This window comes from Moschus berezovskii, chromosome 4 (genome assembly GCF_049115385.1).
Source record: "Moschus berezovskii isolate FMDL1 chromosome 4, NW_MosBer_1.0, whole genome shotgun sequence".
Lineage (NCBI taxonomy): Eukaryota > Metazoa > Chordata > Mammalia > Artiodactyla > Moschidae > Moschus > Moschus berezovskii.
In genome coordinates, this window is record NC_142463.1 from 20,570,883 (window position 1) to 20,598,369 (window position 27,487).

Below are 27,487 nucleotides of genomic sequence, written 5' to 3' on the forward strand. Positions count from 1 at the left end.
TGACTGAAGCAGACAGAACTAATGGGCATGCTTTCTATGGGAGAGTGTGTTCAGTCTGTTTTTGACTCTTAGTTATTTCTTGCCTTGACCTGTCAATATTCCTTTTGGTCTTGTGCATGTCTTGGGTCCACCACCCCTGTTCTGGTATGTTGAGAGTGTGTTATGACTCCGGTCATCTGGGACCATATGATGAGGGCTCCATTAACATTTTGTCCTACCTTGCCCAAGAATTAGGGCTCACACAGATGATTTTCTGCCTCATAGGACTCCTAATAACTTTCCGTCTGTTAGAACAGTAGTCAACAATAGTGAGAGAACTGTTTGTTTCATGTTGACATTTGCTTCAATTCCAATATGTGGAATCACTGATCTCATGCATTCATACTCAGCTTCATCTGGAATATGGACTCTTCTAGGCAGTATATGGACTGATGTACTTGTGTCTGACTAAGGAATATATAAAAATTATGAGGTAGAAGACCTCTTGGAGTTAGCTATGTGTTTTAGTCTAGACATGTATTCTGAAATCCCAGGGGAGTCAGACCAGGGGACTCAGCTTTGTGGAAGGAGTTGTTGCTCTGCTACACTGTTCACTGCTATTCTGTTTACAGTGGAAGTTCCAGACCTAGGGATAATGGAAACAGAGCAGGCTTAGACCCATAGGAAGCCATTGCTGCCTGGATTTGATAATCTACAGGCCTTGTCTTTGGGCAATAAAAAGGTACCAAAGTAGTGAAACAGTATAGCATTAAACCAGATAAGACAGGTCTCTTCCACTTGAGTTTGTCTCCTTGCTTATAGTTTACTGTGTCTTTGGAGAGTGACTGTGAGGATGAATGAGGAATAGTTGTTTGAGCACCCTAAGAATCAGGTGATTCTGAAACTGATCTGTGTCCTTGAGATAAGGGTCTCGCTTTATCAGACTCACTCAGATCCAGCTATTCAGTGTGTTCATGACCCTTTTCCAAGAATCAGTAGAATTCTCAATTATTATACTAATTCTCATATGAGAAGGCACCACCAAAAGCACAGGGAGACCCAGGGAACTAGACCTACTTGGGTTTTAATGCAGATCTCTCATTGTGCATAGGGACTTTTCCCTCAAAATGGACTCGGCTAGGTGTTAGCTCAGATAGTGCATTCTAACCATGAACTTTGTAAAAATTCAGCATTTATCTGACTTGGGCTTTTCATCATGTAGAAATTAATTTAGCACTTCCAAACCTTGTACCTAGTATCACAACTGTAATGTGAGTGCCAGGCAGTAATTACTACTTGCAGCTTCTCTCTGATATGATTATCTCTTTATTTAGATTCCTGACAGAGTTTAGGACTAAATCTTCCCTACTCAGGGACTCTGATCGAGAACATCATCTGGCCTTTTCAGCCTGCCTGGGTCTGCGGACTCTAGCTTGATGTTAATACATATAACATCCTTAGTACGTGCTTAGTACTCCATAAATGTTAGCTATCATCATCATCTGTCTTAAATATTGCAGAAAATCTAGGTAGGCCTCAGATCTAGGGAGGAAGAACTAATGTAAAAGCCCAGTTCATGACTGTGGACTCTATACTTAACCAAGTATTGAGAAAGATCAAACTTCATATCAGATTAATTCTAAAATCTTATACATCCTGATATTTGGATCCACAGAATGTTCTAAGACTCTTTATTTTCACTTTGAAGTCTGGAATATGTTGAATAATATGGGGTCTGTTGATTTGAAAGTAGCTTCATTTCATACAGTTTAGTTCCATATTAAATATTTACTAGGTGACAGAGGATGAGGGGTTGGATGGCATCACTGACATGAATTTGCCCAAACTCAGGGATATAGTGAAGCTGGCTTGCTACAGTTCATGGGGTCACAAAGAGTTGGACACGACTTAGCAACTGAGCAGCAACAACATATATAACTAGATTATAACTATAGTAAGGTCAGTTAAGTAGGTACTTAGCCATTCTGGAAGTGGAACCTTTCTAGTTCATTGTGGTTTTTTTCCTTTAATTAATAAACTTTTTTTTAGAGCAGTTTTAGATTCATGGTAAAACTGAGCAGATTGTACAGAGTTCCCATATACCCTGTCCCCACACATGTAACCACCTCCTACACCATCAATATCCAGAACAAGTAGTACATTTGTTACAACTGTTGAACCTGCATTGTCACATCATTATTACCCAAAACCCACAGTTTACATTAGGGTTCACTCTTCTTGTGCATTATATGAGTTTTGACAAATGTATAGTGACATGTATCTATCATTGTAGTATCATGCAGAGTAGTTTTACTGCCCTTAAAGTCCTCTGTGTCCCATCTGTTCATCACTCTCTACCCCAACTCCTGACATCCACTAATCTTTTCACTGTCTCCATAGTTTTGCCTTTTCTAAAATGTCATGTAATTGGAGTCATACAGTATGTAGCCTCTTCAGATTGGTTCATTTCTCTTAGTAATATGCATTTAGCTTTCTTCCATATCTTATCATGGCTTGATAGCTCATTTCCTTTTAGTGCGGAATAATATTCCTTTTCTGGATATACCACTCTCACTCACCCAGGTTTTCATGTGTACATAAATTTTCAGTTCATTTGGTTAAATACCAAGGAGAGTGATTGCTAGATTGTATGGTTAAGGGTAGTTTTATAAAGTGGCTGAACCATTTTGACATTCCCACCAGCAACAAATGAGAGTCGGACACGACTGAGCGACTGAACTGAACTGAACAGAAACTTTCCAACTTTTGGTGTTGTCAGTGTTTTATAATTTGGCCATTCTAATACATTTATAATAGCACCTTATTGTTTCAATTTGCGTATCCCTAGTAATACATGGTATTGAAGATTTTTTCATCTGTGTACCTTCATTGATGATGTGTCTGTTCACATCTTTTGCCTGCTTTTTAATCAGGTTGTTTATTTTCTTATTGTTGAGTTTTAAGTGGTTTTTTGTATGTTTTGGATAACAGTCCTTTATCAGATGTCTCTTGCAAGTATTAATATTTGTGGCTTGCTTTCTCCTCTTGTAGAGTAGAAGTTTTTCATTTTACTCTAGACCAGCTTATCAATTATTTCTTTCATGGATTGTACATCTGGTGTTGCATCTAAAATGTCATTGTCCTGTCTCAGGTCATCAAGGTTTTGTCCTACATTATATTCTAGAAGTGTGATTTTGTGTTTTATAATTAGGTCTGTGATCCATTTTGAGTTAATTTTTATGACGATTTGCATCTATTCTTTTTCTTCAGGTGGCTGTCCAATCATTATAGCACTGTTTGTTAGGAAGAATGTCTTTTTTCTATTGCATTACTTTTGCTCCTTTGTCAAGCATTAGTTAATTATATTTTTCTGAGTCTGTTTCTGGCTCTATTCTATTCAATTAATCTATTTGTTCTTTTTCAAACATCACACGGTTTTGACCACTGTAGCTTTAGAGTAAGTCTTGAATTTGGTAATATTGGTCTTCCAGCTCTGTTCTTCTTCAGTATTGAGTTGGATATTCTGGATCTTTTGCCTCTGCATATAAACTTTAGAATCAGTTTCTCCATCCATAAAATAATTTGCTGAGACTTTGACTGTGTTTGTATTGAATCTACAGATCAAGTAGGGAAGAACTGACATCTTGACAGTGTTGAGTCTTCCTATCCATGAACGTGGAATCTCTCTACATTTAAGTAGTTCTTCTTTGATGTCTTTCATCTGAGTTTTGTGGGTTTCCTCATGTAGATCTTGCACATTTATAACTTGTTAGATTTCATTTTGGGGGTGCTGTGTTGGAGAAGACTCTTGAGAGTCCCTTATACTGCAAGGAGATCCAACCAGTCCATTCTAAAGGAGATCAATCCTGGATGTTCATTGGAGGGACTGATGCTAAAGCTGAAACTGCAATACTTTGGCCACCTCATGCGACGAGTTGACTCACTGGAAAAGACTCTGATGCTGGGAAAGGTTGGGGGCGGGAGGAAAAGGGGACGACGGAGAATGAGATGGCTGGATGGCATCACCGACTCTGTGGACATGAGTTTGAGTGAACTCCGGGAGTTGGTGATGGACAGGGAGGCCTGGCGTGCTGTGATTCATGGGGTCGCGGAGAGTCTGACACAACTGAGCGACTGAACTGAACTGAATGTGATTGGTAATATTTTAAATTTCAAATTCCACTTGTTCATTGATGGTATAAAGTGTTGACTTTTGTGCACTAACCTTGTATCCTGCAACTTTGATACACTCACTTGTTTCAGAAGGATTTTTGTTGATTTTTCCCCCCCCAGATTTTCTACATAGGCCATTCATTATATCATCTGCAAACAAAAACAGTTTATATACTTTCTTCCTTCCCAATCTGTATACTTTTTAATTCCTTTTTTTTAGCTTATTGTATTAGGTGGAACTTCCAGTATGATGTTGAAAAGCAGTGGTGAGAAAATATAGTCATGTCATTTTCCTGATTGTGGCAGAAAACCTTGAAGTTTCTTGTCATTAAGTATCAATGTTAGCTGTATGTTTTTGTAGCTGTTCTTTGTCAAATTGAGGAACTTCCCTTCCATTCCTAATTTATTGAAAGATTTTTTTTATTGAATAGATGGATTTTAGACTTTGTCAAATGCTTTTTTGATCTGTTGATGTGATCATTTGATTTTGCTCCTTTAGCTGTTGGTATAATGGTTTACGTTAATTGATTTTCAAATATTGAACTAGCTTTGCATACCTAGGATTAAAACCCACTTAGTTATGGTATATAATTCTTTTTATGCATTGTTGGATTGGATTTGTTGATATTTTGCAGAGGATTTTATTTCCATGCTCATGAGAGATACTGGTCTTTAGTTTTCTTTTCTTATAATGTCTTTGCCGGATTTTGGTGTTTGGGTAATGATGGCCTCACAGAATAAGTTAGAAAGTATTCCCTCCACTTCTGTCTTCTTGAAAAGATTGTGGAGAATTGGTATAATTTCTTTTTGAATGTTTGATGGAATTCACAAGTGAACCTATCTGGGACCTGCTGCTTTCAGTTTTGGAAGATTATTAATTATTGATTAAATTTTTAATAGATATAAGCCTATCCAGATTGTCTGTTTCTTCTTGTGTGAGATTTGGCAGGTTTTGTCTTTAAGTAATTGGTGTATTTAAATCTGGGTATGAAATTTGTGGGCATAGAGTTATGCATAATATTCCTTTATTATCCTCTTAATGCCCATGGAATCTGTAGTAATACAGCATCTGTTCTAATGTTAGTGACTTGTGTCTTCTCTATTTTCTCCCTTAGTTAAAAACCTGGCTAGAGGCATGTCCATTTTGTGGATCTTATCAAAGAACCAGTTTTTGGTTTTGTTGATTTTCTCTATTGATTTCCTGTTTTCAATTTCATTGATTTCTGTTCCAGTATTTTTTTCTTTTCCTCTGCTTATGTTAAATTTAATTTGCTGTTTTTCTGGCTTCTTAAGGTGGAGGCTTAGGTGATTAATCTTAAATCTTCCTTAATTAATTAATCAAGATTCTTTTTTTTTTTTTTTTTGGTCACAGCATGCAGCATGGGCATGTAGGATTTTAGATCTCTGACCAGAGAGTGAATGCACGCTCCCTGCATTGGAAGCTCGGAATCTTAATCACTGGACTGCCAAAGAAGTCCCAAAATACAATTTTTAAAGGTTACACTCCACTTACAGTTACTGTGAAGTATTGTCTATATTCCCCCATGTTGTACAATACATCCTTGTAGCATATCTTTTTTTTATTCGGCTACATCATGCATCATATGGGATCTTAGTTCCGCTACCAGGGATCGAATCCGTGTTCCCTGCAGTGGAAGCCCAGAGTCTTAACCACAGATTGCCAGGGAAATCCCTCTTGTAGCCTGTCTTATTCCCAGTAATGTGTACCTCACACTCCCTCACCCCATTGCACAAATTTGATAAGTTGTATTTTCATTTTTATTTACTTAAAAATACTTTAAAATTTCTGTTGATATTTCTTCTTTGACCCATGTGTTACTTTGAACTGTGTTATTTAATCTTCAAATATTTGGGGGTTTTCCCAGTTGTCTTTCTGTTTATTGATTACTAGTTTAATTCTACTGTGATCTGAAAGCAAATGGGTGAATTCTTTTCAATTAAATTTGTTGTTGTTATTGTTCAGTCGCTAAGTTGTGTCTGACTCTTCACACCCCATGGACTGCAGCACACCAGGCCTCCCTTTCCCTCACCATTTCCTGAAATTGGCCCAAGTTCATGTCCATTGAGTCAGTGATGCTGTCCAACCATCTCATACTCTGCTATCCTCTTCTCCTTTTACCTTCAATCATTTCCAGCATCAGGGTCTTTTCCAATAAGTCCGCTCTTTGCATCAGGTGGCCAAAGTATTGTAGTTTCAGCTTGAACATCAGTACTTCCAATGAATATATACAGGGTTGATTTCATTTAGGATTGACTCGTTTGATCTCCTTGTTGTCCAAGGAACTCTGAAGAGTCTTTTCCAGCACTGTAATTCAAAAGCATCAGTTCTTCAGTGCTCACTCTTCTTTATGGTCCAATTCTCACATCTGTACATGACTACTTGAAAAACCATAGCTTTGACTAGACAGACCTTTGTCAGCAAAGTGTTGTTTCTGCTTTTTAATACACTATCTAGGTTTGTCATAGCTTTCCTTCCAAGAAACAAGTGTCTTCCAATTTCTTTTTTTTTTAATTCATTTTATTGGAGGCAAATTACCTTACATTAATATATTGGTTGGTTTTGCCATACATTGACACGAATCCGCCCCGGGTGTACATGTGTTCCCTTTCTTGAACCCCCCTCCCACCTCCCTCTTCCCCATATCCTCCCTCCAGGTCATCCCCGTGCACCAGCCCCAAGCATCCCGTATCATGCGTCGAACCTGGACTGGTGATTCATTTCACATATGATAATATACATGCTACAATGCCGTTCTCCCCAATCATCCCACCTTCACCCTCTCCCACAGAGTCCCAAAGACTGTTCTATATACCTGTGTCTCTTTTGCAGTCTCGTATACAGGGTTAAGGTTACCATCTTTCTAAATTCCATATATATATGCGTTAGTATACTGTATTGATGTTTTTCTTTCTGGCTTACTTTTTCTTGGCTACAGTCACCATCCTCAGTGATGTTGGGTCCCAAGAAGAGAAAAATCTGTCACTGCTTCCACATTTTCCCCTTCTGTTTGCCATGAGTGATGGGACTGGATGCCATGATCTTAGTTTTATAATGTTGAGTTTTAAGCCAACTTTTTCACTCTCCTCTTTCAGCCTCATCAAGAAGCTCTTATAGTTCCTCTTTGCCTTCTCCCATTTCAGTGGTATCATCTGCATATCTGAGGTTGCTGATATTTCTCCTGGCAATCTTAACATTCAGCCTGGTATTTTGCATGATATACTCTACATATAAGTTAAATAAACAGGGTAACAGTATACAGCCTCGTCATATTCCTTTCCCAATTTTGAACCAGTCAATTGTTTGATGTAAAGTTCTAACTGTTGCTTCTTGACCCACATACAGGTTTCTCAGGAAACAGGTAAGATGGTCTGCTATTCCCATCTCTTGAAGAATTTTCCACAGTTTGTTGTGATCCCACAGTCAAAGGCTTTAGCATAGTCAGTGAAGCAGAAGTAGATGTTTTTCTGAAATTCCGTTGCTTTCTCTATGATCCAACAAACGTTGGCAATTTGATCTCTGGTTCCTCTGCTTTTTCTCAACCCAGCTTGTACATCTGGAAGTTCTCAATTCAAATACTGTTGAAGCCTAACTTGAAGGATTTTGAGGATACCTTTCTAGCCCGCGAAATGGGTGCAATTGTCTTGTAGTTTGAACATTCTTTAGCACTGCTTTTCCTTGAGATTGGGTTTCCCCAATCTGTCTGGAATGTGCTTCCTTTCACATTCTTTAGATTAGTGTTAGCAGATCTCTTACTCTATCCATTTGCTTTTAATTTACATGTGTCTTTATATTTTAAAAGGCTTCCTTGTAAACTACACTTAGTTGGGTCTTGTTTTTATTTTTTTTTAATCTATGTGACAGTGTCAATCTTTTTAATTTAGACTATAAACATTTAAGGTGATTATTGATATAGTTGGGCTTCCCCGGTGGTGCTAGTGGTGAAGAACCTGCCTGCCAATGCAGATGTAAGAGATATGGGTTTGATCCCTGGGTCAGGAAAATCACCTGGAGGAGAAGATGGCAACCCACTCCAGTATTCCTGGAGAATCCCATGGACAGAGGAGCCTGGTGGGCTACAGTCCATATGGTCACAAAGAGAAACAACTGAAGCAACTTAGCACTCTCATGTTGATATATTTGTTGTTCAGTCTCTCTGCTGCTGCTGCTGCTAAGTCACTTCAGTCGTGTCTGACTCTGTGTGACCCCATAGACGGAAGCCCACCAGGCTCCCCCTTCCCTGGGATTCTCCAGGCAAGAACACTGGAGTGGGTTGCCATTTCCTTCTCCAATGTGTGAAAGTGAAAAGTGAAAGTGAAGTCACTCAGTCGTGTCCGACCCTTAGCGACCCCACGGACTGCAGCCCACCAGGCTCCTCCATCCATGGGATTTTCTAGGCAAGAGTACTGTATCCAATTTCTTGCAACCCCGTGAACTGCAGCAATGCCAGGTTTCCCTGTCCTTCATCTCCTGGAGCTTGCTCAAACTCACGTCCATTGAATCGGTGATGCCATCCAACCATCTCATCTTTTGTTGCCCCTTCTCCTCGCACCTCCGTCTTTCCAAGCATCAGGGTCTTTTCTAATGAGTCTGCTCTTTGCATTGGAGCTTCAGCTTCAGCATCAGTCCTTCCAATGAATATTCAGGATTGATTTCCTTTAAGAGTGACTGGTTTGATCTCCTTGCAGTCCAAGGGACTCTTGAAAGTCTCCAATACCAGAGTTCAGAATCATCAGTTCTTTGGTGCTCAGCCTTCTTTCTCTTTGATACAGTTAGATTTGTGTGTGTTAAGTTGCTCAGTTGTGTCTCACTCTCTGTGAACCCGTGGACTGTCCATGGACTTCTCCAGGCGAGAATACAGGAGTGGGTCGCCATTTCCTTCTCCCCTTAGAGTTGTATCTACCATTTTTGCTACTGTTCTCCATTCGTTGCCTGTGATCTTTGTTCCTGTTTTTGTCTTCTATTCTTTTCTGGTTTTAATGGAGCACTTTATGTGATTTATATTTCTCTCCTTTGTTAGCATATCAGCTGTATTGTCCTTTCTTTTTTCTGTGTGTCTGTGTGTCTTTTAGATTTCTCAGTATAGATTTGCAGCTGATCCAAATCCACTTTCAAAAAACATACTGATTCACAGGTAGTGTAAAATTCCTTATAATAATAAAATAACCCTAATTCTTCCGCTCATCCTTTTTTCATTGCAAGCATTCCTTTCACATATCCATAAGCATAAAAACATGGATAGAATGTTTTTATGAATACACAGTTAAATGTGGTTTTGCTATTATTATTTTGAACAAACTGTTATTGTTAAATAAATAAAAAATATAAGATATCAAATTTTTAATTTTATCTTTACTTATTTCGTCTCTAGTGCTGTTCTTTTATGTAGGTGCAAGTTTCTGAACTATACCATTTTACTTCTCTTAGAACTTTTTTTTTTTTTTACCACACTGCTCAGCTTGCAGGATCTTAGTTCCTTGACCAGGAATTGAACCTGGGCCAGGGCAATGAAATCTCCAAGTCCCAACCACTGGGCTACCAGGAAATTCTAGAACTTTCAACATTCCTTGTAAGGCAGGTCTGTTGGTAACAAATTCCCTCAATGTTTGATTGTCTAAGAAAGTCTTAGTTTCTCTTTCACTTATGAAAAATAATATTGTAGAGTACAGAATATTAGGTTGGTGGGGTTTTTTTCCTGTCAATTCCCTTGTTTGCGTGATGTCTGAGAAGTAGGATATAATTCTTTTCTTCTCTGTACATAAGATCTTTTTACCATCTGATTTCTTTCAAGATTTTTTTCATTGTCTTTGATTGTTTTTATAAGTTTGAATGTAGTATGCTAGGTGCAGTTTTTTTGGCATTTAATCCTGCTTTGTGTTCTTTGAGTTTCCTGGATCTGTGGTTTGGTGTCTGACATTGATTTGAGGAAATTCTCAGTCATTATTGTTTCAAATATTTCTTCCATTTCTTCCTCTGTCATTTCCATTACACAAGTCTTACACCTTTTGTAGTTGTCCCACAGTTATTGGATTTTCTGTTCTATTAATTTCAGTCTTTTTTTTCTCTCTCTTTTTAGTTTTGGAAATTTCTGTTATTATTCCTCATGGTCAGAGATTATTGGTGTCAGTTCCACTAATGAGCCTTTCAAAGACATTCTTATTAATTTTCTTATTGATGGACATTATAGCAGTCTGGGCCTAATCAGGAGACAGAAACCACACAGTGATTTAAACAGGTGAAGTTAAATAGAATTATAAACTATGGCAATAAAAGAAGACCAGAACTGGTCCACAGCCACTGAACAATCTGCATGGCAGCTCTCCAGAACACTGGCACAGCAGCCAGTATCCAGGCCTGCACAGAGGGTAGGTGGCATGGAGTATATTATATCCCTCAGGAACAACATGGAAGACAAACCCTAGAGAACAAGGAGTAAACCAGGCAAGCAGAGGGCGTCAGGGCACTAGTGTGAGCGTGCCTGGAGCATACAGTGTCATTTCGGGGATTATGGAGAGGTGATCACCAGGTCAGGTTCAGGATACAAGGTTGACAGCATGTGACTAGGTCAGAGCACACCTGCCTGTCCTCACTGCCACATTACTGACAGAAGGTGTAGTTGCTGGGACTGCAACTACAGTCCTGAGCCTCTTCCTTGTACAGTGTCCCTCCAGTGCCCTCTACTGGGAAAGTTTAATGTTTTGTTTGCTATAAATGAAATGCCTAAACAAGCAGAATATATTAAGAAGAGATGGCAAGAATGCACAGAGGAACTGTACAAAAAAGATCTTCACAACCCAGATAATCACAATGGAGCCAGACATGCTGGAATGCAAAGTCAAGTGGGCCTTAGGGAGCATCACTACGAACAAAGCTAGTGGAGCTGATGGAATTCCAGTTGAGCTATTTCAAATCCTAAAAGAGGATGCTGTTAAAGTGCTACACTCAATATGCCAGCAAATTTGGAAACCTCAGCAGTGGCCACAGGACTGGCAAAGGTCAGTTTTCATTCCAATCCCAAAGAAAGGCAATGCCAAAGGTTTTTCAAAATACCACACAATTGCACTCATCTCACCCACTAGCAAAGTAATACTCAAAATTCTCCAAGCAAGGCTTCAACAGTATGTGAACCAAGAACTTCCAGATGTTCAAGCTGGATTTAGAAAAGGCAGAGGAACCAGAGATCAAATTGCCAACATCCACTGGCTCATAGAAAAAGCAAGCAAGTTCCAGAAAAACATCTACCTCTGCTTCATTGACTACGCCAAAGCCTTTGGCTGTGTGGATCACAACAAACTGTGGAAAATTCTTAAAGAGATAATTTAAGATTTAAATTAAATTTAATTTTTACCTGCCTCCTGAGAAATCTGTATGCAGGTCAAGAAGCAACAGTTAGAAGTGGACATGGAACAATGGATGGTTCCAAATCGGGAAAGGAGTACATCAAGGCTGTATTTTGTCATCCTGCTTATTTAACTTATATGCAGAGTACATTATGCGAAATGCTGGGTTGGATGAAGCAAAAGCTAGAATCAAGACTGCGGGGAGAAATATCAATTACCTCAGATATGCAGATGACACCATCCTTATGGCAAATAGTGAAGAGGAACTGAGAAGCCTCTTGATGAAAGTGAAAGAGGAGAGTAAAGAAGCTGGCTTAAAACTCAGCATTCAAAAAACTAAGATCATGGCCTCCGGTCCCATCACTTTATGCAAAGAGATGGGGAAACAATGGGAACAGTGAAAGACTTTATTTTCTTGGGCTCCAAAATCACTGCAGATGGTGATTGCAGCCAGGAAATTAAAAGACGTTTGCTCCTTGGAAGAAAAGCTTATGATAAACCTAGATAGCGTATTAACAAGCAGAAACATTACTTTGCCAACAAAGGTCCGTATAGTCAATGCTATGGTTTTTCCAGTAGTCATGTATAAATGTGAGGGTTGGACTATAAAGAAAGCTGAGCACCAAAGAATTGATGCTTTTGAACTGTGATCCTGGAGAAGACTTTTGAGAGTCCCTTGGACTGCAAGGAGATCCAACCAGTCCATCCTAAAGGAAATCAGTCCTGAATATTCATTGGAAGGACTGTTGCTAAAGCTGAAACTCCAGAATTTTGGGCACCTGATGGGAAGAACTGACTCATCTGAAAAGACCCTGATGCTGGGAAAGATTGAAGGCACATGAGAAGGGGACAACAGAGGATGAGATGTTGGATGGCATCACCGACTCAATGGACGTGAGTTTGAGTAAGCTCCAGGAGTTGGTGATGGATAAGGAAATGGCAACCCACTCCAGTGTTCTTGCCTGGAGAATCCCAGGGACAGGAGAGCCTGGTGGGCTGTCGTTTATGGGGTCGCACAGAGTCGTACACGACTGAAGTGACTTAGCAGCAGCAGCAGGGCAGCAGCAGCAGGGAAACCTGGCGTGCTGCAGTCCATGGGGTTGCAAAGAATCGGACACAACTGAGTGACTGAACTGAAAGGAATTCTCTCCTCTGTGGCAGAGAAGGTATTAAAGGATGAATTTTAGAAGTATCTGATTGATAACTAGCCCAAATATTTAGATTGTTTTCAGTCCTTCACTATTTTAGTCAGTGTTGCAACAAACATCCTTCTTCATATTCTTTTTGTATATATGCATCAATCAGTCCGTTCAGTCGTTCAGTCGTGTCTGACTCTTTGTGACCCCATGGACTTCAGCATGCCAGTATATATGCATAAAAACTGAGAAAAAAAAGACTGTCTAAAAATGTGTAGGCATGAACTTGCTGAATCGTATTTTCAGAGTTAAATTAACAGGTAAGTGGTTGTATTTATATGATGTTTGTTCCATGTCATCTGATTCTAAACTGGTATAGTGGGACTAAAAATGTGTCCTCCTTAAGCCTTCAGCCCCTGTCATACAGGGTCAAGAGCAATCTCCAGTAACCCACTCCTCTTTCCTCCCCAACCCTTGCAGTCTTCCCGTCTCTTATCTGCCTTGAATCCACTATGGGCTAATTTCATTATCCCTGACTGACAGAAACCCCCAGATATTTGAGCCTTCTATCTCCAACACTCCTGGTTCCTGTAAATCTCTGAACATTTCCTGTTCTGACCTTTTTTCTCATCCCCCTCTGACTCTGAAGACTTCCAGTGTACCATTTGGACTCAGTCTGTCAGTCTAGTTCTAATGAAATTCTGGGGAGGAGGGAAGGGTTAGAATACTGGCTGTCTGCTCCCCTCTTACCCCTCCCCTGACTCTGATCACTGGGCCTGAAAGGAAGTAGATGTTCCTGTTTTTTCAGTAGTGTCCCTCTCTTCTTCCTAGTGCCCCAAAACTTTGAATCTTATACCATTAAATACTATCACTTATCATTAAATACCATCATTGCAGCTGCAAATATCTTAGTTCTTGACTCACTTTTACTCTTCAGTTCTAACTCCTCTGTTATTCTTGATAGTTTGAATGTACATATTTTGAGGTTCTTTTCAGTTCTTAGGACTTTCCGTTCTTTGAACCTATCTTCCAGTGAACTTCTCCTCCAAACTTTCTTGGTCACATATGTCCTATACTGTATACTTAGACTTTGTTCCATAATTTTAGTTTCCTTCTTCCTTCTCTCCAAGTATTAAACCAGTCTTTCTACTGTGCCATCTACAAACATCCCCCCAAAACCAGTCATTTGATTCCAGGACCTCAGGTTCTTGAAACCCTTAAATATATTAAGTTTGAGATGCCTTTTAGACACTGGCATGAGCACATCAATATATTAATCTTGACTTCAAGAGAGAAGTAGGGCTGGAGAGTGCCTGGAAGAGAATATGAGGAGCCAGCAGGGTACTACCGCATGTTTAAAGCCCAGTGGTACAAGGGGGAGGGTGAAAGCAACCAGTCATTAGTTGAGAAAGCTGCAAGGAAAGCTCTGTCCACAGGGACAGTCAGGTTTCACTTAATTTGTTAAGGGCTATACTAAATGTATGTCCAGGATGTGTGGGAATACAAAAGTAAAGATATGCTGGCATTTTTGAAAGACCTGTTAGAGGCCCTGGCCATTGTCATGATGTAACCAAGGGACTACTGCTGCTACTGCTAAGTCGCTTCAGTCGTGTCCGACTCTGTGCGACCCCACAGACAGAAGCCCACCAGGCTCCCCCATCCCTGGGATTCTCCAGGCAAGAACAGTGGAGTGGGTTGCCATTTCCTTCTCCAAGGGAGTACTAGAAACGTAGAAAATATGTAAATATGGGAAAAGTTATGTGGTCAGATCAGCAGGGATTAAAACTAATTGTCTCCAGATTTTCTGTTTGGATGATTAATGAGTGATGATACCCTTAAATGAAATGAAGAGAATAATAGATTTAGGGGTTCATAAGAAAGAAGATCCCAGAAACAAATCCATATATGTGTGGCCACTTGATTTATGACAGTGGCAACATTGGGACAATTGGACATTCATATGGGGAAATTGAAAGACTTAGCTCTTACTTCACAAAAATCAATTCTAGGTGAATTGTAATTTTTTTTCAGCTCCTGTAAGATATAATTAATAAAATGGTAAGATATTTAAAGTACACATATGAAAATTTGATATACATGAATTGTAGATTTAAATGTGAAAACCAAAACACTAAACTTTTAGAAGATATACAGTAGAACATATTTATTTTTTAAAAAGGACAGAAGGAGAATTGGTAATGGATAAAGGGAGTTTTTTGTAATGACATAAAAAGATAGTATGATTGAAAAATGGCCAAGGGACTTGAACAGATAGTTCACAAAAGCAATCTAAATGGCCAATAAATATGTGAAAAGATACTTTAATCTCATTGGTTAATATGGAAATGCAAAATAAAAGCACATTAAAATACCATTCTATTACCATCAAACATGGCTTAAATTAAAATGACAGAACCAAGTGCAGATAAGTACATGAAACAATGGGAACTCTTAAGCATTACTGGTGGAACCATACATTGGTAATCCATTTTGCAAAAACAGTTTGGCATTTTCTTAGGTGAAGTTTAAAAACAAACTGGAGTGCGAAAGGTCACATATTGTATGATTCCATTTCTGTGAAATGTCCAGAATGGGTGATTACATAGAAATAGAAAGTAGATTAGTGATTGCCAGAGTCTTGGGAGGGGAATGAGGAATGACTGTTCACAGGTGCAGTTTCTTTTTTGAGTGATAAAAATGTTCTGGAAGTAGATAGTGGTGATGGTTGCACAACTTTGTGAATGTACTAAAACTGCTCTACTGTGCACTTTAAAAGGAATTTTATTACATGTGAATTATATCTCTTTTTTTTTTTGGCCACACCACACAACTTGTGGGATCTTAATTCCTCAACCAGGGATCAAACCTGGGCTGGCAGTGGAAGAACAGAATCCTAATCACTGGACCACCAGGGAATTCCCTATATCTCAACTTTTTTAATTGAGAAAAACCAAACTCAGGTATTCAGTTCAGTTCAGTTCAGTCGCTCAGTCGTGTCCGACTCTCCGTGACCCCATGAATCACAGCACGCCAGGCCTCCCTGTCCATCACCAACTCCTGGAGTTCACTCAAACTCATGTCCATCGAGTCAGTGATGCCATCCAGCCATCTCATTCTCCGTCGTCCCCTTCTCCTCCCGCCCCCAACCTTTCCTAGCATCAGAGTCTTTTCCAGTGAGTCAACTCGTCACATGAGGTGGCCAAAGTATTGCAGTTTCAGCTTTAGCATCAGTCCTTCCAATGAACACCCAGGATTGATCTCCTTTAGAATGGACTGGTTGGATCTCCTTTATGTCCAAGGGACTCTCAAGAGTCCTCTCCAGCACCACAGTTCAAAAGCATCAGTTCTTCGGCGATCAGCTTTCTTCACAGTCCAACTCTCACATCCATACATGACCACGGGAAAAACCATTGCCTTGACTAGACGGACCTTTGTTGGCAAAGTAATGTCTCTGCTTTTTAATATGGTATCTAGGTTGGTCATAACTTTCCTTCCAAGGAGTAAGCATCTTTTAATATCCTGGCTGCAATCAGCATCTGCAGTGATTTTGGAGCCCCAAAAAATAAAGTCTGACACTGTTTCCACTGTTTTTCCATCTATTTCCCATGAAGTGATGGGACCAGATGCCATGATCTTTGTTTTCTGAATGTTGAGCTTCAAGCCAACCTTTTCACTCTCCTCTTTCACTTTCATCAAGAGGCTTTTGAGTTCCTCTTCACTTTCTGCCATAAGGGTAGTGTCATCTGCATATCTGAGGTTATTGATATTTCTCCCAGCAATCTTGATTCCAGCTTGTGCTTCTTCCAGCCCAGCGTTCCTCATGATGTATTCTGCATATAAGTTAAAAAAGCAAGGTGACAATATACAGCCTTGACGTACTCCTTTTCCTATTTGGAACCAGTCTGTTGTTCCATGTACATTTCTGACTGTTGCTTCCTGACTTGCATACAGGTTTCTCAAGAGGCAGGTCAGGTGGTCTGGTATTCCCATCTCTTTCAGAATGTTCCACAGTTTATTGTGTTAAGGATGCCTGTTTAGTTGGTAAAGCTGTAAAGAAATGATTGCCATAAAAGTCAGGGTAATGTTTACCTTTCCTGGAAAAGAGGAGGTGTTTTGACTGGAAAGATTTGACTAGAAGGCATTTTGGAAGATGGCATCGTTAACCTGGATGGTATTTATATAGGTGCTTGCTATGTAATTATATTACTTTATTACTAGTTAAACTGTGTAAATGAAGCAACTGATTCAAGGTCAGCTGATTGCTCTGTTGACTGAAAAAAATGCACATCGTGAGAGTTGTGAGTTAAGTTTTATTTGGGGCAAAATGAGGACTGTATCCCAGGAAATAGCATCTCAGATAGCTCAGAGAAACTGCTCCAAAGAGATGGGAGGAAAGGTCAGTATATATGTGATTTTGGTGAAGCAGGGAATACATGCAATCAAGCACATATTTTTGCAGAAGTTTTCTGCTAGTCTTATTAAGGTTACTGCTCGTCACGAGGAACAGTCATCTCCATGAAGGATTTTAGTGCTTTTCTAGGTATGAGGAGATGCATGAACTGGACTTATAAAATTTTCTCTTGAAAATACCTAACTATATGAAGACCTATTCTGCCAGTTTTTCCCAGAACACAGATTGCCTCATTTCTGATCTCCACCCTGAATTCCTTTCAGGGGATGTTGATGATCAGCAGCTTCTGTGGCTCATACTTTGATCCTTATAGAGGTAGATGGCAAGTGCCAATTTCTGGGTGACAGCTCCCAGTTCTATTTATCTTTTATTATAACTTGTTTCTCTCAGATGGATGATTGCTTGTCTTTGAACTATTTCTTCCAACTGCTTGTTGAAGATGAGGGCTGCTGGGTTTTCTATCAGATTTTTTTGTCCTTGTTGAGTGATTTCTGGCTGTTTTCAAAGATAAGTTCCTCTCAATGATGTAATCTTTTTTCCCCCAGAGCCAGAACTGTGGATGTAAGTCAATAAGAAGGATCAATTTAATTATTTTCTTCAAAATGTTAGCATCTTGATCTTCCCTCAAAAGAAGACCAATTCAAATTATATTGATTTTATTCTGTCATAGTCTTCATACTAGTGATTTTTGATCTCTTGGTAGAATGAATATTGGAAAGTAGAGAAAAAGGCACAAGCATTTTAGACCTTAGCTTCTGTATAATAAATAATTTCTATGGTCTTTATCCCAGGTTCCTGGCACAGAGCTTCTAAAAACCTTGGAATTTTCTGAGAAAGTCTTATGCCAGTGAAGTAACTCAAGGTGGTCCCCTAGATAGCTCCAGGATGGAGTCTTGTCACCAGGAAAACCAACCGCATAAATAGAGAGTTGGAACTTTGGTTCAGCCCAGCCTCATGGGGAGGGGAAGGAGCTGGAGATTAAGTTCATTGTTTAGCCAGTGATTTAATCGATTGTTCTTACGTAGTGAAACTCCAATGAAAACTGTAGACACCAAATCTCATAGTAGCACTTCCTAGTTGGTGAACACATTTATTGTGCCAGGAAGCAGGACGCGCCCAGATTCCACGAGGAGGGTGCACAGGAGCTCTGTGTTCCTTTCGTGACTTCACCTCTGTACATCCTCTCTAATAAAACTGTAATAATGAATATGAAACTTTCTGAGTTCTGTGAGTTGTTCTAGTGAATAAGGTACCTGGAAGCCAGGCAGGTATGGAAACCTCCAGATTTATAGTCAGTAGGTCAAAAGTACAGGTACCTCCCTCCTCCCAAGATAAATGGCTGGTGTAGAAAGTGAGGCAGTCTTATTAAGGACTTTGCCCTTAACCTGTTGGGTCTGTACTGACTCTTTGAGGTTGATGTCAGAATTGAAGTACACCCAGTTGGTGTCTGAATAGTATTTTTTTTTAAAAGTATGTTGAAGCCTGGCCATTTGGGAGGAATACTTGTTGTAATCAGTTTATTATTTCATCAGCTTCCAGGTGGTAGGATTCCATTGTTATTTACCCTTGAAACAGGGGTGCTTTTTGCCGGAGATTACAGTCTCACACCTAGAGGCCTGATTTTGGATATGTCCTGGCGACTACTCCCATAACTGGCAGGCCATTTCCATTATGTGATGTTGGCAATGTTTGATATATAAGACATTGAATTGTGAACCAACTCTAAAATGTTCTAATGAACGAATGTGTAAACCTTGGTGGTGGTGGTTTAGTTGCCAAGTTGTGTCTGACTCTTGCGACCCCATGGACTGTAGCCCACCAGGTTCCTCTGTCCATGGGATTTCCCAGGCAAGAATACTGGAGTGGATTGCCATTTCCTTCTCCAGGGGATCTTCCTGACCCAGGAGTTGAACCTGGGTCTCCTGCATTGCAGGCAGATTCTTTACTGACTGAGCTATGAGAGAATTTTAAATTAATAAGTACTTACCTCATTGATACTGAAACAAAGATGTATACCATATGGTGCCCTTAATTCTGGTAAATGCCATCAAGTGTTCAAACATAGGCGAGCAGAGGAGAAAGAGGACATACATAGTTCAGGTTAAATAGGTTTTCTTTGTTTTTTAATTGATTTCTTCAGTTATCTTTGTGATTTCCTTTATTCTGGGTTTCATTTGCTCTTCTTTTTCTAATTAAGATAAAAACTGAGGTCATTGAACTGAATTTTCTTTTTCTAAAAATATTTTTTTTTTATTTTTTTTATTTTATTTTTTTCAGTTAAAAGCATTTTTATTGAAAAAGCACAAATGCAAAGAAATGAACAGAGGAAAATTTATGCGTCGAACCTGGACTGGTCACTTATGATAATATACATGCTACAATTCCATTCTCCCCAATCATTCCACCTTCACCCTCTCCCACAGAGTCCCAAAGACTGTTCTAAATGCCTATGTCTCTTTTGCAGTCTCTTATACAGGGTTCAGGTTACCATTTTTCTAAATTCCATATATATGCGTTAATATACAGTATTGATGTTCTTCTTTCTGGCTTACTTCACTCTGTATAATTGGCTCCAATTTCATCCACCTCATTAAAACTGATTCAAATGCATTCTTTTTGATGGCTGAGAAATACTCCATTGTGTATATGTACCAAAGCTTTCTTATCCATTCATCTGCAGATGGACATCTAGGTTGCTTCCATGTCCTGGCTATTATAAACAGTGCTGCAATGAACATTGGAGTACATGTGTCTCTTTCAATTCTGGTTTCCTCGGTGTGTATGCCCAGGAGTGCGATCGCTGGATCATATGGCAGTTCTATTTCCAGTTTTCTGAGGAATCTCCACACTGTTCTCCATAGTGGCTGTACTAGTTTGCATTCCCACCAGCAGTGTAAGAGGGTTCCCTTCTCTCCACACCCTCTCCAGCATTTATTGCATGTAGACTTTTGGATAGCAGCCATTCTGACTGGTGTGAAATGGTATCTCATTGTGGTTTTGATTTGCATTTCTCTGATGATGAGGGATGTTGAGCATTTTTTCATGTGTTTGTTAGCCATCTTTATGTCTTCTTTGGAGAAATGTCTGTTTAGTTCTTTGGCCCATTTTTTGATTGGGTCACTTAGTTTTCTGGAATTGAGCTGCAGGAGCTGCTTGTATATTTTGTAGATTAATCCTTTATCAGTTGCTTCATTTGCTATTATTTTCTCCCATTCTGAAGGCTGTCTTTTCACCTTGCTTAGAGTTTCCTTTGCTGTGCAGAAGCTTTTGATTTTAATTAGGTCCCATTTGTTTATTTTTGCTTTTATTTCCAATATTCTGGGAGGTGGGTCTTGGAGGATCCTGCTGTGATTTATGTCGGAGAGTGTTTTGCCTACATTCTCCTCTAGGAGTTTTATAGTTTCTGGTCTTACATTTAGATCTTTAATCCATTTTGAGTTTATTTTGGTGTATGGTGTTAGGAAGTGTTCTAGTTTCATTCTTTTACAAGTGGCTGACCAGTTTTCCCAGCACCACTTGTTAAAGAGACTGTCTTTTCTCCATTTTATATTCTTGCCTCCTTTGTCGAAGATAAGGTGTCCATAGGAGCGTGGGTTTATCTCTGGGCTTTCTATTTTGTTCCATTGATCTATATTTCTGTCTTTATGCCAGTACCATACTGTCTTGATGACTGTGGCTTTGTAATAGAGCCTGAAGTCAGGCAGGTTAATTCCCCCAGTTCCATTCTTCTTCCTCAAAATTGCTTTGGCTATTCGAGGTTTTTTGTATTTCCATACAAATTGTGAGATTATTTGTTCTAGTTCTGTGAAAAATATTGTTGGTAGCTTGATAGGGATTGCATTGAATGTATAAATTACTTTGGGTAGTATACTCATTTTTACAATATTTATTCTTCCAATCCACGAACACGGTATATTTCTCCATCTATTCGTGTCCTCTTTGATTACTTTCACTAGTGTTTTATAGTTTTCTATGTACAAGTCTTTTGTTTCCTTAGGTAGATATATTCCTAAGTATTTAATTCTTTTCGTTGCAACAGTGAATGGAATAGTTTCCTTAATTTCTCTTTCTATTTTCTCATTATTAGTGTATAGGAATGCAAGGGATTTCTGTGTGTTGATTTTATATCCTGCAACTTTACTGTAATCATTGATTAGTCTAAAAATATTTTTTTACTTGGCTGCATCCAATCTTCATTCCATTGTGCAGGATCTTTCCTTGCTGCTAATGGACTCTCTAATTGTGGCATGGCTCAGTAGTTGTGGCATATAGGCTTGGTTGTTCCATGGCGTGTGGGATCTTAGTTCTCCAACCAGGGATCGAACCCTCATCCCCTGCATTGCAAGGCAGATTCTTAACCTCTGGACCACCAGGGAAGGCCCTCATTCTTTTCCAGTACAGGTATTTGTTTAGTAATATGTTTTTCTTGCTATCAAACTGCTTGAACTGATATATTTTCATTTTTATTTAGTTTAAAATACTTTTCTAATTTCCCTTTGCATTTCTGCTTTGATCCACAAGTTATTCTGAAGTATGTTGTTTAGTTTCCAAATATTTGGAGATTCTCCAGAGGTCTTTCTATTATTGGTTTCTAATTAAATTTCGTTTTGCTCACAGAATATACTTTGTATGTCTTGTATTCTTTAAAATTTATTAGATCTTCTTGTTTTATGGACCAGAATATGATCTTAGTAAATGTTCCATGTTTACTTGAAAATAGTGTGTTTAGTAATGTTCTTTAAGTGTCAGGTCAAGTTGGTTGATCTGTGCTCAGTCGTACCTGAGTCTTTGCAGCCCCATGGACTGTAGCCCACCAGGCTTCTCTGGTCATGAAATTTTCCAGGCAAGAATACTGGAGTGGGGTGCCATTTCCTATTCCAGGGGATCTTCCCGATCCAGGGATAGAACCCATGTCTCTTGGATCTCCTGCATTAGCAGGCAGATTCTTTACTACTACCCTTTGCTGATCTATAAATTTCCACTCAAATGATGAAAAACTTGGCTCCAACCACCAATTATCCATATATGTTTAGTTTTTCAATTCCACTGTACACAGTAGCAGTGTCAGAATTGTTTTCCCCATACTCCCATGGGAAGCATCTTTATAGACTAGAGTTGAGTATATATATGTAGTTCCTTTTGCCTTTAGACTCCATTCATTTTCCATCTTTTTATGACTTGATAACTGATTTCCTTTTAGTGCTGAATAATTTCATTGTCTAGATGTACCACAGTTACATTCACCCACCTACCAGAGGATACATTGGCTGCTCCAAGTTTTGGCACTTATCAATAAAGCTGCTGTCAGCCTCTATGTGCAAGTTTTTATGTGGACAGAAAGTTTTCTACTCAACTGAGTAATTACTTAGGAATACAGTTGCTGAATTATACAATAAGACTGTGTTTAGCATTGTAGGAAATTGCCAAACTATCTTCTAAGGTGGCTATACCGTTTTGCATTCCTACTAACAATGAATAAGTTCCTATTATTCTACATCCTTATTAGTATTAGATATTGTCAGTTTTTTAGCCATTCTAATAGATGTGTATGATTATCCCTTTATGGTTTTAATTTATGATTCCCTATGACAAATGATGTTGAGCAACTTTTCATATGCTTGTTTGCCATCTGTGTATCTTCGTTGGTAAGATGTTGGTTCAGTTCTTTTCGCCTTATAAAATTGGTTTGTTTCTTATTTTGAGCTTAAAAGTTCTTTGTTTATTTTGGATACAAGTCTTTTGTATCCAAAATACAAGATGTTTTGCAAGTATTTTCTCCCAGTCTATGGCTTATCTTTTTTATTCTCTTAACTGTGTTTTGCAGAGCAGCTTTTTATTTTAATGCAGTCCAACTTTTTAATTTTTTTCATTTTTCGTGCTTTTGGTTTCATATCTTAAGAATTCATCACCAAAGTCAGGATCACTTCTTTTTCCCCTATGTATCTTCTAAAAGTTTGATAGTTTTGTGCTTTATATTTAGGCAGATGTTACATTAGGATCGTTTATGTGACTCATGTTGAATTAGTTTTTGTGAAAGGTTGTGTCTAGGTGATTCTTCTGTGGGTTTGTTGTTTTTTTTTGCATACAGACATCTGATTGTTCTAGCACCATTCATGGAAAAAACTATCTTTTCTCTGTTGAATTGCCTAAGCTCCTTTGTCATAGATCAGTTGAATATAGTTGCATTTTTTTATCTCTGGGTGCTCTGTTCTGTTCCATTTTCTATGTGTCTGTTCTTTCACCAATACCACACTATCATTTTTTTTTTTGGAAAATACAGATTTCTTTTATTGGATTTTTTGGTCTTTTTTACAGAAAAAAGTTACATGTAGTTCCACTATATATTACAATTATTTTTTTAAGTAGATAAATTAAGTTGGAGTTTCAATATCAAACTCTCAAAAATTAATGGAATGAATATACAGAGAAGTAGAAGGATATAGTAGATCTGAAAAGCACTATTAGCCAATTCAACATAATTAAGACTTACACAATTTTCACACAACAGTAGGATACAAATTCTATTCAAGTTCCCATAGACTATGAACTAGGAGACGTTGGAACATATCCAGGGGCATAAAACAAGGTGCAGACATTTCATAGTCTAAAGGTATTGAAATCATAGAATCTGTTCTCTCATCACTATGGGATAATGTTAGAAGTCAATATCAAAAGATATTTGAAAATAACCGGCATATTTTCAAGTGCAACATGACATTTACCAAGAGAAATCTTTGACTTAGCCATTGAAAGCCTCAATGAAGTTAGAAGACTGAAAAAGCACAGAGGGTGATTGCAGAGAAGAAAGCATTTAATGAGAGATTAATATCAAAGTGAGAAATTAATATCAAAGATACTCTAAAAAAAAATCCCATGTATTTGGAAATAAATATCCACTTTTAAATAATGAGTGTATCTAAGAAGTCATAACAAGGAAAATTAGAAAATATTTGTAATAGAACAATAATCAAAAGAGAATTTACTAGAATTTGTTGCATACAGCTGGAACTGCTCAGTGCAATTAAATATAACGTGGGCTCTTAAATAACGTATGAAAACAAATAATGGACACTAGCATAAAGTTTTGTGAAATCTGAACAAAATCTGTACTTCAGTTAATAATACTATATCACATGTTAATTTCCTGCCTTTTTTTTAACATAGTATTTCTTTATATTCTCAGAATTGAATTAGAAGTTTCAAGCTTCATTCAAAATTTTTTAATCACTAAGACCATAAATTTTCCAGATTTTTAACAGTAATACTGGATGTCAAAATACATGGAACTATATCAAAGTTTTGAATGAATAAAAATTAAAAATTTAGCATTCTAGTCATACTAAGTCAAACAAGTGGAATCAAAATGTCATACATTTTTTAGCCATGCAAAAACTCATAAATTTTCTAAAATATATATATTATACATACTCTCTATATGTTTATGTATACAAGAACTTTCCTGCTACATTTGATAAAGGCTTGAGAAGCAACAAAAGAGATGGAGAAATTGGAAAACATAAGCTAAATGAAATGGGAGTACTGAATATGAAGTAGAAAAAGTGAAACAAACTAGATAAAAGTAAAAGATCATCATATAATCCAGTTGTTTTTAAACATGGCTGCTCATTAGAAACACATCTGTAGCTATGGAGAAAAAAGTATTACCTGGGCAATTTGTATTTTTCAAAAAAGTCCAAGATAATTCTGATATGCATCTGGATTTTATAACTTGGTTACAGGTTTTTCTATTAAATGGTAGTTTTAGTAATAAAGAATTCTGTTATTTTCTGTTGACAATAATGATTCAGTGGTATTAAGCAAATAATAGTTACATAACCACAATGGATGTGAGAGTTGGACTGTGAAGAAAGCTGATCACCGAAGAATTGATGCTTTTGAACTGTGGTGCTGGAGAAGACTCTTGAGAGTCCCTTGGACTGCAAGGAGATCCAACCAGTCCATTCTAAAGGAGATCAATCCTGGGCGTGCATTGGAAGGACTGATGCTAAAGCTGAAACTCCAATACTTTGGCCACCTCATGCGACAATTGACTCACTGGAAAAGACTCTGATGCTGGGAGGGATTGGGGGCGGGAAGAGACTGGGACAACAGAGAATGAGATGGCTGGATGGTCTCACCGACTCTGTGGACATGAGTTTGAGTGAACTCCGGGAGTTGGTGATGGACAGGGAGGCCTGGCGTGCTGTGATTCATGGGGTTGCAAAGAGTCGGACACGACTGAGTGACTGAACTGAACTGAACTGAACCACAATAGTAAAAAATGTTGATCTGTTTTCACAATCAGTAGCCAGATGAAAAAATAAAAAGATAATTACAATTGTAAGCTATGATGGAAACATGATTAACCTAACAATATAAAATAATTACATACAGTTTGAGGGGTTAAATAGAGTGATGTGGTAAGTGGAAGTACACACATGCACATGTTTTCATCTGCCCGGCAGGTTTCCATCTTTTGGTTGATACATTTAATCCATTTACATTTAAGGAATTATCAACATGTATGATCCTATTACCATTTTCTTAATTGTTTTGAGTTTATTATGTGTGGGTCTTGTCCTTCTCTTGTGTTTCCTGCCTGGAGATGTTCTTTAGCATTTGTTGTAAAACTGGTTTGGTGGTGCTGAATTCTCTTAACTTTTGCCTTGTCTGGAAAGTTTTTGATTTCTTCATCAAATCTGAATGAGAGTCTTGCTCAGTAGAGTATTCTTGGTTGTAGGTTCTTCCTTTTCATCATTTTAAATATATCATGCCATTCCATTCTGGCTTGTAGAGTTTCTGTGGAGAAATCAGCTGATAACCTTTTGGGAGTTCCTTTGTATGTTATTTGTTGTTTTTTCCTTGTTCCTTTTAATATTTCATCTTTGTCTTTTGTTTTCTTCAGTTTGATTACTATATGTCTCAGTATGTTGCTCCTTGAGTTTATCCTGCCTGGAATTCTCTGAGCTTCCTGGACTTGGTTGACTGTTTCCTTTCCCATGTTAGGTACATTTTCAGCTATTATCTCTTCATATATCTTCTCTCTTCTCCTTCAGGGATCCCTATAATGTGAATGTTGGTGTGTTTAATGTTGTCCCAGAGGTCTCTTAGGTTATCTTCATTTTTTTTCATTCTTTTTTCTATATTCTGTTCTGAGGTAATGATTTCCACCATTCCATCCTCCAGATTATCCATTCTTCTGCCTCCATTATTCTACTATTGATTCCTTTAGTTCTTCTAGGACTTTGCTAAGCATTTCTTGCATCTTCTCCATTGTGTTTCTGAGATTCTGGATCATCTTCACTGTGATTTTTCTGAATTCTTTTTCTGGAAAGTTGCCTGTGTCCACTTCATTTAGTTGTTTTTCTGAGGTTTATCTTATCCCTTCATCTTAGACATCGCCCTCTGCTTTTTCATCCTGATTAACTCTGTAATGTGATTTTTGTTCTAACCACTGCAAGATTGTAATACCACACTGTCTTGATCTCTATATCTTTATAGTGAATCTTGAAATCAAGTAATATCAGTCCTCTAACTTTATTGTTTGTTTATTTTTAGTATTGTGTTGACTTTCTGGTTACTTTGCCTTTCCAGGTAAGCTTTAGAATCCTTTTGTTAATATTTGCAAACTAGTTTGATGGGATTTTGATTAAAGTTGACTCCATAAGGAAACAATTCCATTCACCATTGCAACGAAAAGAATAAAATACTGAGGAATATATCTACCTAAAGAAACAAAAGACCTATATATAGAAAACTATAAAACACTGGTGAAAGAAATCTAAGAGGACACAAATAGATGGAGAAATATACCATGTTCATGGATCGGAAGAATCAATATACTGAAAATGAATATACTACCCAAAGCATAGATTCAATGCAATCCCTATCAAGCTACCAACGGTATTTTTCAGAGAACTAGAACAAATAGTTTCACAATTTGTATGGAAATACAAAAAGCCTCGAATAGCCAAAGCAATCTTGAGAAAGGAGAATGGAACTGGAGGAATCAACCTGCCTGACTTCAGGCTCTACTACAAAGCCACAGTCATCAAGACAGTATGGTACTGGCACAAAGACAGAAATATAGATCAATGGAACAAAATAGAAAGCCCAGAGATAAATCCACACACCTATGGACACCTTATCTTTGACAAAGGAGGCAAGAATATACAATGGAGAAAAGACAATCGCTTTAACAAGTGGTGCTGGGAAAACTGGTCAACTACTTGTAAAGGAATGAAACTATATCACTTTCTAACACCATACACAAAAATAAACTCAAAATGGATTAAAGATCTAAACGTAAGACCAGAAACTATAAAACTCCTAGAGGAAAACACAGGCAAAACACTCTCCGACATAAATCACAGCAGGATCCTCTATGACCCACCTCCCAGAATACTGGAAATAAAAGCAAAAATAAACA

At 38.1% G+C, this 27,487-nt stretch overlaps 1 protein-coding gene across 8 annotated transcripts in view; it reads left to right on the plus strand.

The window, feature by feature from the left end:
* Positions 1-27,487, plus strand: part of MAST2 (microtubule associated serine/threonine kinase 2) — a 217,028-nt gene that overhangs the window by 151,947 nt on the left and 37,594 nt on the right. The window lies entirely within an intron of this gene.